Raw genomic sequence first — 19,329 nt, forward strand, 5'->3', positions numbered from 1 at the left:
TGACATGGATCTTGAAGCAATTAAGCAGGCCGTTTTGTACATGTTAAAAATTGGAAGATTTCATTAAATAAAAGTTATCGCAAATGTACTTAGTAAATAAAATCAAAATACATACTTACGTAATAGCCAAACTGATATAGAGTTTACTCAAAGTATAAGCCTATATAGGTGTTAACATAATAAACCATTTGCTTAATAACTACCTAGAGCCTAGGAATCATTAAACTTTTCATTATAATACCATCCCAGGGAGAGGGAACTATTTTCATCCTTTTAAATACTTCAAGCTGGTACCAAAAGTTCTCTCATTCGTTAGATTATACTTTTTTATTCATTATTGATTAGTTGGTTGAAATTAGCAGTGTACTAACTATTCCACAATAATTTACCGTTCATTGTTCTACTCCTGAAAATTAAAAACATTACATGATTTGAATCACTGAATATATATTACTGTCCCTTAATAAACTGCGGTACTGATATTAGGGACAATTTTTCCCCTGTCAGTATTTTAAATATTAGACCAAAGAGTTCAGGACTAGTTATTTTAGTTTTAAAAAGAAAAACAAATTTTTTATCGGGGTGGGGGGGGGGGGGGTTGGAGTAATTCTTTCTATTGCATTTCTCTTTTAGGGTGGTGGTTCCCTCCCCCAAAATAGTTATAATCCTTCTCAGGACCCATAGAAAGAGAACCATTTCGATTCAGCGGTTAGCAAGATCATTAGGTACACACATCTGACAGACAATTGACAATTCTACAATCAACATAAAGTTTTTGGTATACTCTAAGTATTTGGTTACTCTAAGCTACCTCTATGTTTATTTGTATGATGAAGAATTCAATTAATAAAGGTATTTGGTTACTCTAAGCTACCTCTATGTTTATTTGTATGATGAAGAATTCAATTAATGATTGTCATAAGATATTCCCCTACCTTAATATGGATTCTTAATAATTAGAATACCTAGAAATAATGAAAGGGTTCAAAATGTTCATCTATCTCTACTTTATTGTTAATATTTGTTTTTCATTTAAAATGTTGCTAACTTGTTATTACTGCGCTTCTTCTGGTGTAATTGTCCTTGTTTAATTACCCAAAGTTTTTAAGCCAAAGTTAAATAAAACTTTGGGTACTAGTGTAATAGTCTAATGTCCCCTTCCTGCCTGAAAATGTTTACGAATGATGATATATAATGGTGTCTAACACTTTATGAAATTCTACTTAATAATACCCTATATTTATGCATTATTAGTTGTTTAGTGTTAAACATTACATATACAATTATAGGAATTTTCTAACAATATTGCTAATCCTATTATATAAAGTAGCAACTTTTTTGTCTGTACCGACATATTTCTCCTTTACAGTAAAGCTTCTCATAGGTCCTGAGAAGGTTATAACTATTAGGGGGAGGTACTGTTTTGGACATGATTGTCCTTTTAAATATAAAAGTTAATTTATGATTATTCTTTAACTAAGATTTTTTGCTGTTATATATTCACACCCACAAGTTATCGACATGTTGAACATAAATAGAACATTGTATAACTATTAATTAGTTAGCATAAAAAGTTATTAATAATTTGATTGTAAAGCAAATAATAGTCCAAAGTTACATTTAAATTTAATAAATGTTATTTATTACTAGCGGCTAAGCCCCTAGAGACAAGTAAGGGCACTAGTTATTTATTACTAGCGGCTAAGCCCCTAGAGACAAGTAAGGGCACTTGAGGTGGATAGAATAGTCGACCCGTCCACTTCTTTTAATTTAAGGTTTAAAAGAAAAAGTAAAAAAATCGGAGTTGGCAATTTTTTCTAGGGGCGATTTATCTTGGGATGGTGGTAGTACCGTCCCCTAAAATAGTGTTAAACCTTCCAGGATAAAAAGTTTAACTGTAAAGGAGAACCATAAAGGTTCAGCGGTTAGCACGATCCCAGGATACAGACAGAAAGAAAAACACATATCCTTTACTTTTACATAAGGATAGATTTGTTTAATTAAAATTTAAAACGTATTTCCTCTAAAAATAGTAAAAAAAACTCTAAGGTCTAAATTATGTAAATATTATGTTAATTAATGGAACCACAACGACTTTTTGGGTTACTGATGTCCTTTTAAAAGAAAAAAATGCGTGAAAAGAACTGCAAATGCATTGTTATTGTGAAGCATCAACTAAGTTTAGAACTGTGGATCACCTATCTACCACCTTCCCTAAATAGGTAATCAATTACCACCCTTACTCCAGATGATTAAGATAGACTTAACCACATTTTTCAAGAAAAATAGAACAATGTTTTCCAAAGGACAAAGTTTATTTTCAGAGAGGTAGGGGACATTGGGTTGTTTATTACGCTAGTTCCTAAAGTTTTACAATATCGTTTTATTATTCGTTGGCTTAAAACTTAAGGAACTTACTGATTTATATTGGTTTGTTCATTAAGTTTAGGTGTCCTAATGGTTCAGTCACTAATTGTAAACAGAAGGGATAAATTGGTTTATAAACATTTGGGATGTACATCAGTGTATCGGTCATTGTCTTATACCTTTAGATCCAGTTAGTTTATTGTATAAATTGACAATCTCTAGCGATGACAGACAAAGTAAGTGCCTGACTTTGTACAGTATGTAATTAAACGTACAAAGATGGGTTGACTTTTCTGATGGCTGGGCATAAACTAATAAGATAACTTAATCTAAATATTTTAAATGGGTTTCATTGTTTAATCAATTGTAACAGTTCCTAACTATTTTAATATCAAATATCATATTATGCTTTTTCTTTAACAAAATATACAAAAAAAACCCAAAAAAACAAAGGGCATTTTTGGCCCTTATGGGCAAAAACTTTAATAGCAGCTTTGTCCCCAGGCTAAAGTGTGTCCTTCCATCTATATCAGTAACTCTATCTATTATACATGGAAAGGAAAATAAATGAAAATATATGTTGCGAGATAAATTCTTTTATACTATTTTTAATCTTAAATCAAACAATAAATTTATTTTCTTCCAAATTCAACCTTTCATAGCTGGCTTAAATTGGGAGGGAGAAAGGGTTGTATATTATCTAACTTGGCCAGTATAACTTTCTCTTAACTGAATTGAAAACTAGGCATTATCTCTTTTTATCTTTTTTATTTCTACCTGTCGTATGGATAAGACAATGGAATATATATTGATGTACATTCTCCATAAGGATAAACAAAATTACTCCTTTTTAAAATAAAAGTTTATTGTTGAAGTGTTTGTACACTGAAGCTTAGTTTCAACCACTTAAGACGGTAGAAAGAACGTGTTTATAAAACTGAATGAAAAAGTCCCCTCCCTTTCTTTATAAATTTTTAACCTTTATTTTATACGTCACGAATAACTAGAGTATGTTCATCCACATGCAGCCTCAGAAAACTTTTGGTAAAGAATAAGAATAGAAAAATGTCTAGATATTTTATTTAAATTATTTTCAATCAGTGCCCGGAAGCCGCGTTAAGCCTCATATTTACACCTGTCTGGATTGTTTTGAAAATTTTTAAAAAGTGAGCTTGCCATCTTTGGGTCAGGTTTAGACTTTCAGTTGATTTTTAAATAACATGTTGATTTCCCTAAGGCTTACAGGCGACTGACGCGCGGCTGCCAAGTCCTGGTTTCAATTTTTGACTTGTAATTTGGTGTGTGTTATTCAAAGTGGTTCCTAAAGTTTGTTAGTATCACAACAGAATATCACAAATTTTAATCATAATTCCAATGTAATTAGAAGAATTTAACTACTTTTGATACCGACTGAAATTACAAAGCCATAAAGAGTTAATCATAGTGAAATTTTTGTTTTTACAAAGTTTCAAATGTTTTAATTAGCCACGATATATCCAATAAGGAATGAAAATCAAAAATAACTTAAAAATTAAATCAATAAAGCTTCCATAAACAGCATAACTGTTTCATAAATATTTTTCCATAGAGAAGAAAAGTATTCTTTTTTCAGTTCGAAACAAATGCAGTTTTGAGCTATATTGAAAAATCATGTATTGTATTATTGACGATGTCCCCCAAATCATAAATAAAAATAATATAATTAGTATTAGTTTTGTTGGCCCGTGCTGTCGGCCCCCCAACAAAACTATAGTTAATAATATAATATTTCATTTTATTATCCGCGAAAAGCTGTCTATGATACTACATGATAAATAACTATCACATTCTCTTTTCCATTCTATGTTTTGTATTAACAAAACAGTAAGGATATATTTTAAACTTGGTCAAGCTAATTTCCCAATAAAAGAGTTTAAACAAAACTGTAAAAAAAAAGAATTTTTCAATATAGTGAAAAATGTAGTGCCTATCTGGTTTCAACAAATTTTCTCGTCAACTACTGGACTGTTCGGATTCTTCTTTAGAAAGCTGTCATAAGTTATTGAAAGGGTTAGAGGCCGGGAAAATTGTCTAAATGCTTAGACCCATAATTTGTAAATGAACGGATGGGTTGTTTTTCCTATCTGAGAAAACCCAACCTCAATAGTTTTAAAAAAGGTATAATATATTTAAATAGACAATTTAGCAATAACACTTTTCTAAAAATACATGAAGAAATTCTGTGGTCAAAAATATGTAATTGAAGTAATAAATAAATTTAGGATGTACTAGTAGTAAACATCGCTTTATTAAATCATTATTTATTGGGTACTATGCCAAAATTTTCTTACATTTTTTTAAAGCATTTTATATTGCCTAGTAAAAAATGACGTCATACAATACATATGACCAGTTATAGGCTAGTATACTTTGTAATTGACCAATGGTAAATGTATACTGGCCCATAATTGGTCATACTCATTTGTAATGTATGGCGTCATTTTTTTTATTAGTCACTATAAGCTGCTTCCTTTTTTTTTCATTAATCTTTTTCAGTGTACTTTTTTTATGAATTATAATAAATCAAATATGACAACTTTTGCATAATCTACTTATAATAATAAAAATATTTATAAATTTGTATAACTTAAATAAATTGTTATTGTCTTATAAGATAAATAAAATGTCTTGCGAAAATTTTTCCTTGAAATATGGGCAATGGATACGACAATGGCCGATAAATTGACGTACATGCCCAATGATGATACACAAAATTACTCTTTCTGTAGATTTCAATTAATGGTCAAAACTTTTGGACACTTGTTAAGCCAACGAATAAGAAAACGTTACTATTAAACGTTGGGGACAAATGTAATAAACAACCCTTTGTCCTGCTCTCTCAGAATAAAATATCTTGCGAAAATTTGTCCTTTATGAATTATGGACAATTTGTCCTATTTGTTTCTTTTACAAAAATGTTCATACAAAAAGTGTTGTGTTAAAATTATAAGCGCAGCATCTCTATTATTACTTAAACATAATAATAGATAGACTTAGACATCGTACATATGAAAAAAAAATAAGAATATTAAACCAGGGAGGGAGGGCACATTGTTCTGTTTATTTCACAAGTCCCCAAAGTTTTAGAAAAAACATATCCTTATTCGTTGACTTAACAACTTTGGTGACTTTTAATGAATTTTCATTGGTTGGTTAATAAAGCTGAGTGTACAATTGTTTCAACAACTAATTGTGATCTACATAAGGGGTAATTTTGTGTAACATCATAGGGGATGTACATCAATCTATCGGCTATTGTCTTATACCTTTCAATCACTGATATTAAACTTCGATTTTTTGGTTAGACTGCTAGATAAAATTTGTGTTTTTTATTATTGAAATTGCTTTAATAAAAAGAATATCCCTATTAAACTCTGGGATATTGCATGAACGTCTAATGTGACATATTATTGTCAAAGTGAAGGTTGACCCGACCTAACAAACACTAAGAAAACCCAGAGAGGCCGATCCTTAAAAATATTTTATTTTAGTTGTTAAAATTACAATTTACTTTTTCAGTTTTTTTAAAATATGTTTCCAGCCCCTGCAGGGAACCTAAACCCTGTGGGGTATTCTCGTAATACCTTCGTTTAAACTTAACTTTCCGATTTATTCTCCACAAAATGAAAAGAAATTTAGGAATCGGACCCAAAATAGAATTAGATGAATAAGAATTGCCACTGTCAAAAGTGACGACTTAGGCTATTAGGAAAAAACTTTTCAGGGTCAATATGCTTTGTAAACACCAGATAGACAGATGGATAGATAGATAGATGGACACGGGTCATTTGAATACACAAAAAATGCAAGAAATAAATAAAATGCAATGATCTAAAGGGATAGGACAATAGCCGCTAAAGTTTCCCAAAAATACAAAGTTTCCTAATTTCTTGATAATGTATAATGGTTAAAAAGTTTGGACACTACTTGTTTGTACTAACCAATCAATACGTAAAAAAAGTCCCAAAAATTTAATCCATTAAATGAAAGAACTTGTTATTGGAAATTTGAGTACTAGTATTACATAAATTTACAGTCCAATGTCTTCTCACTCTATGGAATATATAGAATAAGAAAAAAAGATAAGATATAGACAGAAAGATAAAAATAATAAAAAGAAAAAATTGAAAGTACCTCCTTAATAATATTTCAATGAGCATTTCTCATATGATAAAAGAAATTTTAATCTAATTCGGAAGACGAGACAGAGTTGTTAATTGTGAGGAAATTACACCCATTTCCCACACAACCATTTTATCTACAATTCTATTCAATATATTGACAGGGAGGGAGGGGATATTGGAATAAAAATTATACTTGTAGGTACCAAAAGTTTTCATTTGTTGGTTTAAATTTTGATTTGTTTGTTCAAACGTATAAACAAATAATTTAATTCACAGAATGGGTATTTTTTATTGTTATAATTGAGGTTGTACATAAATTTACTGTCCATTGTCTTATCCCTTAAGATCCCTGGTGTTATCTACAAAAGAATTGTAGATATTTTTAAATAGCTAGAATAAAGAAACATTATTTATGATTGAAATACTAATTTAGATTTTAATAATATCATTTTCATATAGTTAAGATATTCTATAATCTATTCTGTCTGTTTTATGATAAGTCTATACGCCAATTCAAGCAATAAAAATTCATTATTACACGATTTTTTTAGCTATGGCCATGAAAATGTGTTTGTTAAAATAGCTTTTAGTGTTACTTATAACTTATATATATCTATAAATTGCAGTAAAACGAAAACCAAAAAAAAAATAACATCAATACTGACCTGTATTCTGATAGGCAGCTTACTCCAACAGACAGTTTACAAACTCAAACCAAAACTTTGGCAGGCAAACTTTTCCATCGGGTAGGCAAAAGGGTAGAATAGAAGATGCGCAAAAATGATTGAAAAAAGTTTGCAAATATTTCGCACAGCAGTAACTCGCCTGAAATAGACATAACTAATGAATAATAAAGGGTGTTAAAAAAATAATCGATCGCTCACAATTTGAACCACCATAAGTACTTCAAATCTTGGAGATAGACCCCATAATGTTTAGAGTTTTTGATGGGGCATATAAAGACCTTTCTTTAGACACCTTAACAAGGTTTCTAACTCAATCTATGCCAATTTGACATAAAAAAGACATTCCCATCCAACTTTGAGGCATGACGGCTCTTTCTATTCCTAGTTCTTGATGATTGCCAGGTCTTTCTTTTTGATGCCAAATTGGCTATGATTGTGTTAGAAACCTTGTTAAGGTGTCTAAAGAAAGGTCTTTACATGCCCCATCAAAAACTCCAAACATTGTGGGGTCTATCTACAAGATTTGAAGTACTTATGGTGGTTCAAATTGTGAGCGATTGGTTTTATAAAAGACAAATTTATAATAAAATATTCACTTTCGGCGTAGGGCAAATTTCTCTGCAAGGGCTAGGTCTTAAGCTCTAGGGCTCTGGAAGGGTGAGTAGATTCAAAATTCAAAATTGCTTTCTCCTTGCCATGAATTGTATTATTTTTTATTAGTTTTAGACCCAAACTGTAAGGTTTATATTGAAAAAAGTGAAGCGATTGGTTTTTATTTTAACACCCTTTAAATAAAAAAAATATCAGAGAAATGGTCTTATAAAAAAGTGTAAAGGAACTTTTCGCGGATTAATCTATGTTGTAATTAATTAAATTACGTCAATAAACAAGGAAAGGTCTATGACAGGGCTCAGCAGCTTAACCGCGGCTAAGTCTCATATTTCAATCTGTTTCGATGCTTTAAAACTTTTCTGAAAAGAGGATTGCCCTAGTTAGTTTAGGTTTAGACTTCTATCTGATTTAAAATATTGTTAAAGGTTGGGTTTCCTGAGACTTACTGGCGGTTGCCGAGCCCTGATTTTTAGTTACTTAGTAGATATGTTAAAAATATAACATCGTTTGTTTTCAGTAGAAAAAAATGGCTGCAAAATATGAACACTAAATACATATGTAAAACGTCTAAAGTAGTGCCAAAAAGTCTTGTATGATATTATCATATATGCAAACATTTTTTTCCACATGTTTGTAGGTGCTGGTCTTAAAACATAAGAAAATTATTAAAACAGCCCACAAAATAATATTTATTAGGGTGGGTCGAATTTGAACATTTTTTTCTGAGACCAAAGCGGGGATCTGCAAACGATTTTTATGAGTATAATACACCTCTGGATGATTTAAAATTTATCCTAAGTCTTTAACCGCTGACGACCAGACGTTCAATTGTATAGCTATTTGTAAATGGGTGTCGAAAGTTTATTGAATTAGAACTATGGCTTCATGGTGCTCCCAGGCAAGGCATTGAGGAGTAGAATCAGGAACTTTTGACCGTTTCAAAATATCTCGTTACAAGCCTGAAAAAATCTCAAAAAAACTCTACAAATTGGACAATTCTCAATAAACCTTTAAAAATTGTGGTTTTTAAGTCATTTCTAAGGCTAGGAATGAGATATTTTGAAACGGACAAAAGTTCCTGATTCTACTCCTCAGGGCCTTTTCTGGGAGCACCATGAAGCCATCATTCTCATTCAATAATTTTGTTTACTATCATTGACAAATAGCTATACAATTTTATGTCTGGTCGTTGGTAAAAGGTTGGTAAATTAAGGGTAAGGAAGCGAAATATGACTTTGAATGACTTATAGTCGGAAATTTATTATATAACTAGGGAAATGCACAAAAATATTTAGCCCTCTAGCACTAATAGAAACTGAGATAATAAGTAGAGATGACTTGAATGTCGTCTTTGCATATTTTTTTATTAATGAAATACATTTTTAAGTGGTCGCATTCTAAATATCAATTTTTTAAAATTCTTTTTCGGTCAGAAATTTTATTTAAGTGACATCCCCTGTTTGTCTAATTCCAATATGAACCCGCCCTAATATATATTTATATCCCCAATGACGAAAGATTAGAATTATTGGTTAAACAGAGATTAAACACTGATAGTTTAACCCAACGAATCAAGATTTAATGTTAAGCTAAAGTAGTAAGTTTTTTGTCTGTAGTCTAAGATTTACTAACTACTGAACCGATAGAGTTTTCCTCTAAAGGGAAGCTTCAAATAGGTCCCAGTATGATTTTAGGCTATTTTTTTCAGATTTAAGTCTTGGGATGGTTTTAGGCTTTTTTTCTGCCCTTCACTACGCGAAAAGGTGTTTTTAAAACTTTGGGTGGCAATCAAATTCTTGTGATCTCAAATTCTCATATTCAAGACAAAATACTGCAATTTTCTATAGCGTTATATAATTTTAAGAAAAAAGAAATTAATAATTCAGTTTCTTAATTAGAAAGTAAAATGCAAGATTTTCACACACAAAAATTTTAAAACAAACAAAAATAAAATTACAGCTCTGAAAAGGTACAATTGAATTAAAAACAATAAATATCGAACAGAAAATTAAATGAAATAAATGTTCTTGGCTGTGTAATTTTTGGTTGCGAGGCTTCTCTATAAGTATGGCGTTTTTGTTTGTTTGTCTGTTAGAAATCAACTCTATCCGAGTTTTGGTTTTACCTTGGATCCCAAACCTAAATCCCCAATGATGTTAAACAAAACTATCCCTTCTGTAGATTGAAATAAGTGGTTTATCAATCTTGGCACTACTAGTTAAAACCAACCAATCAATGTTGTGTAAAAGTGCCCAAAGTTTTAAGCCAACAACTTTTTAAAACTTTCGGTACCAATATAGCCTACAGTCCAATGTTTCCCTTCAAAATCTACCTCCCAATTCAACAAAGCAATAAATAATCTTGTTACTATAATGATAACATAATGAAATAGTAATACAATATGTTGAATGATCTTTCCTATGAATGGATATAGTCATCCTTGTTTCCATAATTTTGCACACTGCAAATTATAAAATTGCGACACACAAAGCAAAGAGATATTAATCTCAACAATTGCAAAAATTTATGTTCGTGCAAAAAATAAGAAAAAAGGTTGTGTTTATTTTTAAGTCATGGTGAAGGAGCTTAGGTGATTCTCTATGTGTGTGTATGGGGTAGGGGGAGATTTACCCCAAACCCTAAAGTAAAGTTTCAGAAAAGTATTCCAATTATTTTGGGGGACCGTCGGAAATCAAACCTCTTAATTATTTTTGCAGTAAGTTAAAAACATTGCAAAAATTTCCCAAGCGAAACCAATGAAAATTTTGCACGGACGACCCTCAAGATAGATAGATATACATATCTAGATATCTCTAGATGTAAATAGATAGACATAGATAATTATTTACAAAAATAGTAAGAAATATACGAGGGTATTTTAGTCTATTTGATCATTAGGTGTATAGTAGCGATCAAAAAGGATAGGACAATGACCAATAAATTAAAAAATATCCCAAATAATAATACACAAAATTAGCCCTTCTAAAGATTAAAATTAGTGGTTGAAACGTTTGAACACTTAACTTAATAAACCATTCATTAATTGCTCAACGCCAACGAATAGGAATAAGTTATTATAAAACTTTGGGGACTAGTGTAATAAACAGCCCATTGTCCCATCTCTCTCTGTGTAGGGTAACTTAGTAAGGAATAGTTTTCTGGTCCTTTCACAAAAGAATTGAAGATGATATTGAAATCTTTGTCTTGTCTACCCTAAACATTTATCCGAATTATTTTTCATAATCCTTATCTCATGTCATAATACAATTTTGGCAAAAAATTTGCAGCGCGGATTCATTGATTAAAATTGTCCTTCATGCTAAAAAATCCATGAACACAAAATAATTAATTTTTGACATATTGTAATTTTTTAAATTTTTTTTTTTAATGCCAGATGTCTTTTTTGTTTTAACCTTAAGTTTTTAATTAATAGGAATACATATTTTCACTTGTCGTTCTTAATTCTCCATCCTTGTATAAAAGTAACATGATGTGTGTCTGTATGCGAGTAACGTAGAATCTCGCTAAACCGATATAGTTTTCCTTTTAGCGCAGGATTTGCAACTAATTTATTTACACTTTTGCTTAACCTTATAGATTCTGCTTTTTCCGTTCAGACACTCTACAAGTGTTAATGTTCGTCTGTCCAAACATTTCATTATTTATTTGATATGATCTACAAAGATAGCTGAAAGACATAAAATGTCAACCACTTAGTAAAACTGATTACAGGGACATTGACAAGTTAGTGCAATAACAAACGAGGACTATTTATGTCAATAACAAGCACAACATAAAAAAAAATTTAAAGCAGTTAACACGATTATATTTGTTTGTCTTTTCGTGGGGGCAAGGTACTTTGAGGTTTAAAAATTATATTAAAGTACTAATTAAATTTTGGCGTCAATCTGTATGTCAACAGTCAACACATGACAAGTTCGTTAAAAAAAAGAAATTTATTTTCAGAATCTCTGCCCCTATTTCTTCAACAAACTCAGCCAGGGAGGGAACATTGGACTGTAAATTATAAGTCCCCAAATGTTTACATACACTTTCTCTAATTCGTTGACTTAATAACTTTGGGGACTTATTATTAAATTTTATCTTACAAACATTTTGCCACCTTTTATTTTAATCTACACAAAAGATATTTTTTAACATAATTGGTGGTGTTCATCGTCTTATCTATTAATATCCCTGAACAAACGAATAAATTCCTGCGTAGATAGGTCTAAACGGTTTTTGCACACATAAATTCACAGATTGCAAGGGTTGATATGGTCTGCAAAACTGTTTTTTTTATTTCTCGAGTGAAGACTTAGTTATAAATGAAGTATCAGATATAAGAACAGTCTAGAGATAAGGGACGCAGAAAAAGAGAAGAAAGAGAGAGAGAGAGAGAGAGAGAAGAAATAGAGAACAGGAGGTAGAAAGATAGATAGAAAAAGAAAGATAAAAAGAAAGAGAGGGATAGAGCGAAAGAGCGAAAGAGAGAAAGATTGGAAAAAATGATAAGAAATCATTAACAAGACTAAAGTTAATAGAAAAGTTAATGCAAGAATTATTATCTTGACCAATACATTAAAATGAGTAAAAAATATGAAGAAAGTGATTCCATTAAAATAAGAAAGAAACTTATTAGTAAAGCTAGCAGGGACATGGACACATAATCTTCAATTTTTATAGCATTAAACCATACTAAGTTTGAGTTGGTGCACGCATAAATATAAGTAGGTGTTCTATTAGATTTAATGTAATTGCACTCCCCCCCACCCCTCCCCCATCATAAAGTCTTTTTTTTGTCTCCTCTTTTCAATTTTTTGCTCCATCTCTAATTTTAGGTAAACAGATATTCTTCAAAATAGCTTAAAACCTGTCACTATCCGCTGTTAAAGTGAGGAAATGACCACAATAAGAATCAATTTCTATGTTTTTTATGTTTTTAATTTGCAAAAAAATTATTGCATTCATGCAAAAAAAAGGTGTCTTAATCAGTAAGTGAATATTGATTATAATCTTTGTTTAAATATTCATATAAATTCAAATACTTATGTTGACTATAGTGCATTAAATAAAAGTGGTCATTTAAATAAAAGAATGCAAATCAAATGTACAATAATTTGTTTCTAAAAATTTTGCCGTTAGTTTTTGGTTACATTGAATGAAACATTTAATTTCTAATCTCCAGTGTATTTTTTTTGCTGGCGGTTTAAGATGAACTTTTTAGATCAAGTCGGATATTTAACAGTTACTTATCACAAGGTATTTTAAGCAGCTTTCCACAGATATTAAAATGAAAAATTAATAGATTCAAAAAAAATTATTTAACCCCGAAAAATATTTAATATTCATATAAAATTGTCTGCAATACTATGCTATACATGATTTTTCATCATGGCTGAGAACTGGTTCTTATCAAGCTTAAATCACACTTCAAAGAAATCTGCAGTGAATGTTTAAAAAAAGTGCAATGACAAACATTCTAGTACTGCTTTCAAATGTTATTTGTAAAACTCCAGATAAAAATTGTACAAAATTGGACCCTTATTTCCTACTTGATCTTTCTTTTACATTGCAAACAATTATTTTTGCAAAATAACATGTGCAAAAATACATAATGTAAATCTCCTTTATGTATTTAGCTAAAAAAAAATTGCACATATTCTCTAAATTCAGGGTCAAAAAACATCGAAAAAAGTACACTAAAAAACATCTAGAATATTTGTTTTATCTTTCTCCTGTTTGCAATAGTTTTTTTTTTTGCTAAACATGTCGTAAAAATCTTGCAAACTACATCCAATTATATAAGCAGTATAGGTTTGTGAGGATATTACCAAACACTAAACCGACGAAGTTCTCTTCAGATAAGCCAATAGGCTATTTTCTTTTATTGTTGGTATTGTTTATCAAACCCCCCCCCCCCCTTCGCGAATAGTCATTAGTCATTAGTATCGCATAAAGTCATATTTTTGGGCAAAAAGTAAATAAACAAATGTTTACAAGACTCAAATTATAGCTAAAGCTAAAACCTAAAGTTTCAATTAAAGGCATCTAATAGCTTTATCTGGGCTGACTTTAATGTTTTATGGTCATTAAAATCGTCTAGTAAAATTTATGTGCCTGTCTTCATAGCTTTTTAATGTATTTTTAACTGGGTAAAAAACAGCTGGTTGCTTTTGGAAAAGGGATGTGTAATGTTACAAATAAAAAAACTTAATATTTTTTTCTTAAATGCAATATACATAAGCTAATTAATTTTTTTGAGGATAAATGATTTACAACTCCAATTATGATAAGCAAAAGAAATATATTAAGGTTAAAATTATTGGTGAAAAGTCCCCAAAGTGTGTAAGCCAACGAAAGAGTGCATATAGTTTACAGTCCTTGCCCTCTTTTTCTAAATTTTACATCACCAAAATTTTAGAAATATCTGAAAACCTGCCTCTATTCCTTGGGCTTGAACTATTATGATTTAGTTGAAGAAATAATCCGTAGCATATTGGTAAATATTCAATCAATGTGAAATTAAGACGTCTTGGAGCACGAATTTTTGCAATATGCATAAAGTATAATGCACCTATTTTTTCAAAACCTTTTTTTTGCAATCTAGGAGGAAAAAATTGCTTTCTTTTTGTGGTAAAATATAAAAAGAATGTTGCAGAAAAATTGAGATAAAACAAGGGTTGCAATAGAACACAGTAATAGTGTCTGACTGATTATGACGTAACAAAAAAAATTAGCCAATGAGAGGCCGTTATTGACCAATGGTAAAATTTATAGTGGCCTCTCATTGGCTAATTTTTTTTGTTACGTCATAATCAGTCAGACACTATTACTGTGTTCGTTTCAATAGTCCAAAGTAGAAAAGCACGCTATGGCTGAGCTGAATAGTCTTATGCATTAATGGTAGAGTAGATGGTAATCGGTTAGAAAATAAAAACAATTTAAGAGAAGAGAAAAACACATATGCCCCCTTAAAATGGATCTTTGAACATTAACCGATATATCAAAAAATTATTGACTGACGAAAGGAAGGACAGGCATTTTGAACTACCAAAGGGCAAAATAAGAGTCTCTACCAAAAATAAAGACCTTTATATTTTTTAAAAAGAATTTGAAAAAAATAAAGAGCAATTAACAGATTGAAAAAAAATACAGTTTTCATATGAAATTAAATTTAAATGAAAATGTCAACTGATGGAAAACTCTCTCCCTCTCTTTTTCTCTTTCTCTCTCTTTCTCACCCTAAACAACTTTTTCCAGTTAAATTTCAACTGCTTGTTGGGATAAAAGGAAATGTAAGGCAAAAATGATAAAACTTGTTTCAAATTGTCATGTTTCTTTTTCATTTCTTTTCCGCGGTGACCATTTTTTTCCCCAAAACTTTAAACACAAAGAATTTTAACTTTTACATTTTAAAAATCTTCCAAAAACATTAAAAAAATCTTTTCAAAATAAGGGTCTCCAGGAGACTAATGGAAAGAGCAACTGTCTCAGAAAGACGAAATGAAAATTTTAACCACTTATTTTTATGGTTGCTTATCTGTGAATGTTTTTCTTATCCAGCAACTAGATGCTGTTTTATCCAATTTAATTATAGACAACCTAACCTTTGATTGCCTAACCTTTGTGTACTAAGCTGGTAAAAATAAGAGATAAGACAATGGACAAGAAATGATGTACATCGCTAATGATGGTTAACAAATTTACCCTCTAAATATTAGAAAAATTGGTGTAAAAGTTTAGACGCAAAAAATTTGCACAACCCAATCAATCATGTTTCAAAACTTTGGGGACTTGTATTACATCTGGTCCAATGTCCCCATTCTCCCTGTTGAAATGTAAAATGTTTATGAATGTTTTTCTGGTAAATTTATTGAAATATTCTCTGGGAAATTACTGATTTTTACCCACATGGCTTCCAAATTTTAAAATTGGAAAATTTCAACAACAAAATTAAAGAAAGATAATTATATTTTTTTTGTCCTGTCAGTAACTGGACAAAGTGTCTAAAAAAACAGTCACATGACGTCATAAAAATGATGGATTATCCATCTCTTTTTTAGGGATTTTCTTTCCCACTTCTCCTCTCATCTCCCTCATTTTTATGACGTCACATGGCTGATTTTTGAGACACTTTGTCCAGTTTCTTCTGTCCTATTAGCACGCCTAGCTTAGAACCTTTAACCTAAAATCGCATAAAACCTGCCCGTAAACAACTCTAAGCTTCCCTGCAATTGTGGAAGCCATTTAAAAAGTCTTAAAGCCCAGAAAATTTACTTCCATTTTATAAGCTTTTAACTATTTTATTCGGCAGCCATGATATTACTCTTCTTTGAATTGTAAATTTTCACTCTTTCTTTTCCCTTTAATTATGTATAAATTTCAGAGATTTTGAGGGATAACGATAAATTAAATTAATATGCATCCCAATTATGATAAACAACTATACCTTCTACGTAACATCCGCTCGTTGTCAGGAAGGTGATAAGTTTGAATCTCTAAAGACGTTAAAAATGGTTCCTACTGCTGCTATTTCAGGTGCGCAACATAAATGATTAGAGAAGAGGGAATGCCTGTTAGTTTGAACCAACTAATCAAGAATTAGTTTATAAGCCAAGGAATAAGAAAAAGAAAACTTTGTGTACAAATATAAATTTCAGTCTAAATAACACTTCCATCCCTGATAAAACTATAGGGAGAGAAAGAAAGCGATTCTTTGGAATTTTGTGAGAATTTAAAAAACAATTTTATTCTCTCTCAAATAAATGCTAAACATTGCATCTTTTCGATTCGTTTGAAATTAAAGGTTGATGAAAAGTATAATTTTTATTTTAAAGAAGGATGACAACATTTATGAAAGCGAAGCTCTAGAACGGTAGGACGAACATTAAAACTTGTAGAGTGTCTGAACTGTCTGAACTGAATTAGCATAATTGAAATGTATTAGTTTAAACAAAATCAAAATTTAATATTTTACAAAACTGCTTAAGTACAGTATATTTTTAAGGGCAAACTTACAACTTGATTATAGAAAAACTTCGCTTATAAAATTGTACCTTGATGTAATAGGAATCAACATTTCAAAAATCAGATATGAATAGGATAATTATAAAATTTTGTTTGAAATAATGCACAGTGTGTTTGTGTGTTGTATAAAATCCTTAAAATTCAAGTTTTTTAACTTTTAGTACTAAAAGGGGTATAAAATATCTCCAATATAAAAAAATTAAATGTACTAAAATTTAAAATAATGAGTCACAAGATTTTAATGCTTGTTTAAAACTAATCTATCTTTGACAATAAGACAAAATTCCAAGAATTTAGAAAGGCTTAATTATCTTTCTATCATTTCTTTACACTCTTTTCATAAGAAAAGTAGACTTTAAGTAAAAACTAAACGCCAGGAGAAATATAATCAAAAGTTGTAAAAGCACTTTTAAAGCTTCTCTTATTTGAATTCAATATTTAAGATCCAAAAAAATTTGAAAGCTTATTTTCCAATATTTCTACCTTCAATTTCAATAACTAAAAATCTTCGAATATAATTTTTGCATTTAAACTTGCAGATTTTAATATAGAGAAACTTCGCAACTGATAACATAATCCTTAACTTCATTAAGCCAAAGTATCCTTAATAAATTACAAAATTTAACTCACCTAGTTTTTTTTGCGGTCAATTTGTGTCTAAAGCTTCACTTTTTCTTTCCTTCCACTCCTCACAACACTGACTTTATCTCTTATGTATATCTCACTAAGTAAGTAACTTTAACTGTGGAAATTTTAACTAAGTAGCACAGCTACTCTAATATTTGTTGGTTAGTTCATACTCTAGTCCGTTTTCATTATCCGAGGTCTTTTTCCAGGGGGTGTATCCGTCCAGTTGGCTTATTCTGAAAGTTTTTGTTAAAATTGTGATTATGAAAATATCTTCGCTTTTTAAATTGTAATGGACTTTAAGGATACATTAAACTGAAAATGTAATAATGTATTTTACATCTAAATAAAAAATAATATGAATTAAATTCAATGATTAAATAGGTTAATACATTTTTAATTGATTTTCACTTTTTTTTCATTTAACTGTAAAACATTTGTAAAATTGAAAAATAAGGATGTTAAAAATAAATTATATGTCCATAGTTAGCCAAATATTTAACTCTCTTTCGTTGGCTTCAAAACTGTCCGAACTTTTATTAAATCTTGATTCGGTTGTCCAAATTATTTATTATTTGGATAAATCTTAATTTTTTTCGTTATCCTACAGTTTAATATAAAATTTATAAGCATTAAAGCCAATATTTAAATTAAAACTGTCCTAGCTAAAGGCATAAAATAAAACTATGACCTCAAAAGTGGCATTTATTTATTTGATTTTCTACCATTTATAGCATTCAGCAGTTGGGAGGTTGCAACATCTATCATCTATTTAAGATTTTTTTCTTTTTCATAAACTTGTAAATAATGATTAATACTTTGGCCCCCAAGTAAACTCTAAAGAAAAGGTAAGGCTTAAAAAAATTATAAAGATATAAATCTTTTAGCATTTAAAATAGTTTTCTATTTACATGCAACAGTAATAGATACTTCGTTTCTTAAATCTAGAGGGCCTTAAAAAATTATCTAGATATAGAACTTTATTCTATTCATATATTTTATAATATAAAGTATAAAGGTTTTTTGTCTGAAGCTAAAGATCTCGGTAACTGGTGGTCAACGTTAATTGTACTTTTCAGGAAAATTTTCTATTTTGAGTGGTTTTAGGCTATTTCCCTGACCTCTTTCGCCCTTCAATCTCACTAGTATGACATAAAATAGTCTGATATTAGCTTTAAAGAGAATAGAAATATGTTAACTTCTAACTGAACCTAAATGACAAACATTGACCATAAAAGGATGGAATACAAATTGGTTCAAATTTGCGCTAAATATACAAGAAATAATTCTTCAATACCAGCAAATATTTGCGTTGCTTTATAACTTTTTCTGCACTAAAGAGCCTGAGTAAAACTTGCTTGGAAAGGAAAATTGGAAGTAGTTTTGCAAGATTTTCTAAAGTTATAATTTTTAGTAGTGAATATCCCTGCTGTGCTGGTTTAAAAACTTTGGTACTTTAATCCATGTTAGTTAGTTCAACAAATAATTTTCGTCTGACAAGGGGTCATTTTGTTTATCATTACAGTATGACCCTCGAAAAAGTATTTTTTAGGGTATACAGCCCTTATTTCTTAATGTATCATAAAAAATAACATATGTCCTTGTTCTCTGTACATTTCCGCACAAACATTTATAAAAATTTTAATTTTACCTCCATTAACACCGGAGATTTTTAGAGCTAAAGTTTTGAAAAAGTGACTGAGAAAAAGAATTTTTTTTGGTTTCCCACTATTTTTGGATGGTTACATTATGTCTTTCTGGTAACTGAAGAATGATAAACAAAGAAAAACAAGGTAACTAATTATTTCTTTTTTATTCCACCAAAAAATATAAATTTTTAAAGG

At 30.0% G+C, this 19,329-nt stretch overlaps 1 protein-coding gene across 1 annotated transcript in view; it reads right to left on the reverse strand.

Moving 5' to 3' along the window:
• The window catches only part of LOC145326124 (uncharacterized), a 102,950-nt gene extending 85,229 nt beyond the window's left edge, over positions 1-17,721 (reverse strand). The window contains exons 1-2 of the mRNA XM_080169239.1: positions 17,489-17,721; positions 7,196-7,355 (exon numbers count right to left, since the gene is read on the reverse strand). The gene's annotated coding sequence lies outside the window, so the exon portion shown is untranslated. The remainder of the gene's footprint in view (positions 1-7,195; positions 7,356-17,488) is intronic.
• Positions 17,722-19,329: the final 1,608 nt, after the last annotated feature.

This window comes from Acartia tonsa, chromosome 8 (assembly GCF_053477335.1).
Source record: "Acartia tonsa isolate MP-2025a chromosome 8, ASM5347733v1, whole genome shotgun sequence".
Classification (NCBI taxonomy): domain Eukaryota; kingdom Metazoa; phylum Arthropoda; class Copepoda; order Calanoida; family Acartiidae; genus Acartia; species Acartia tonsa.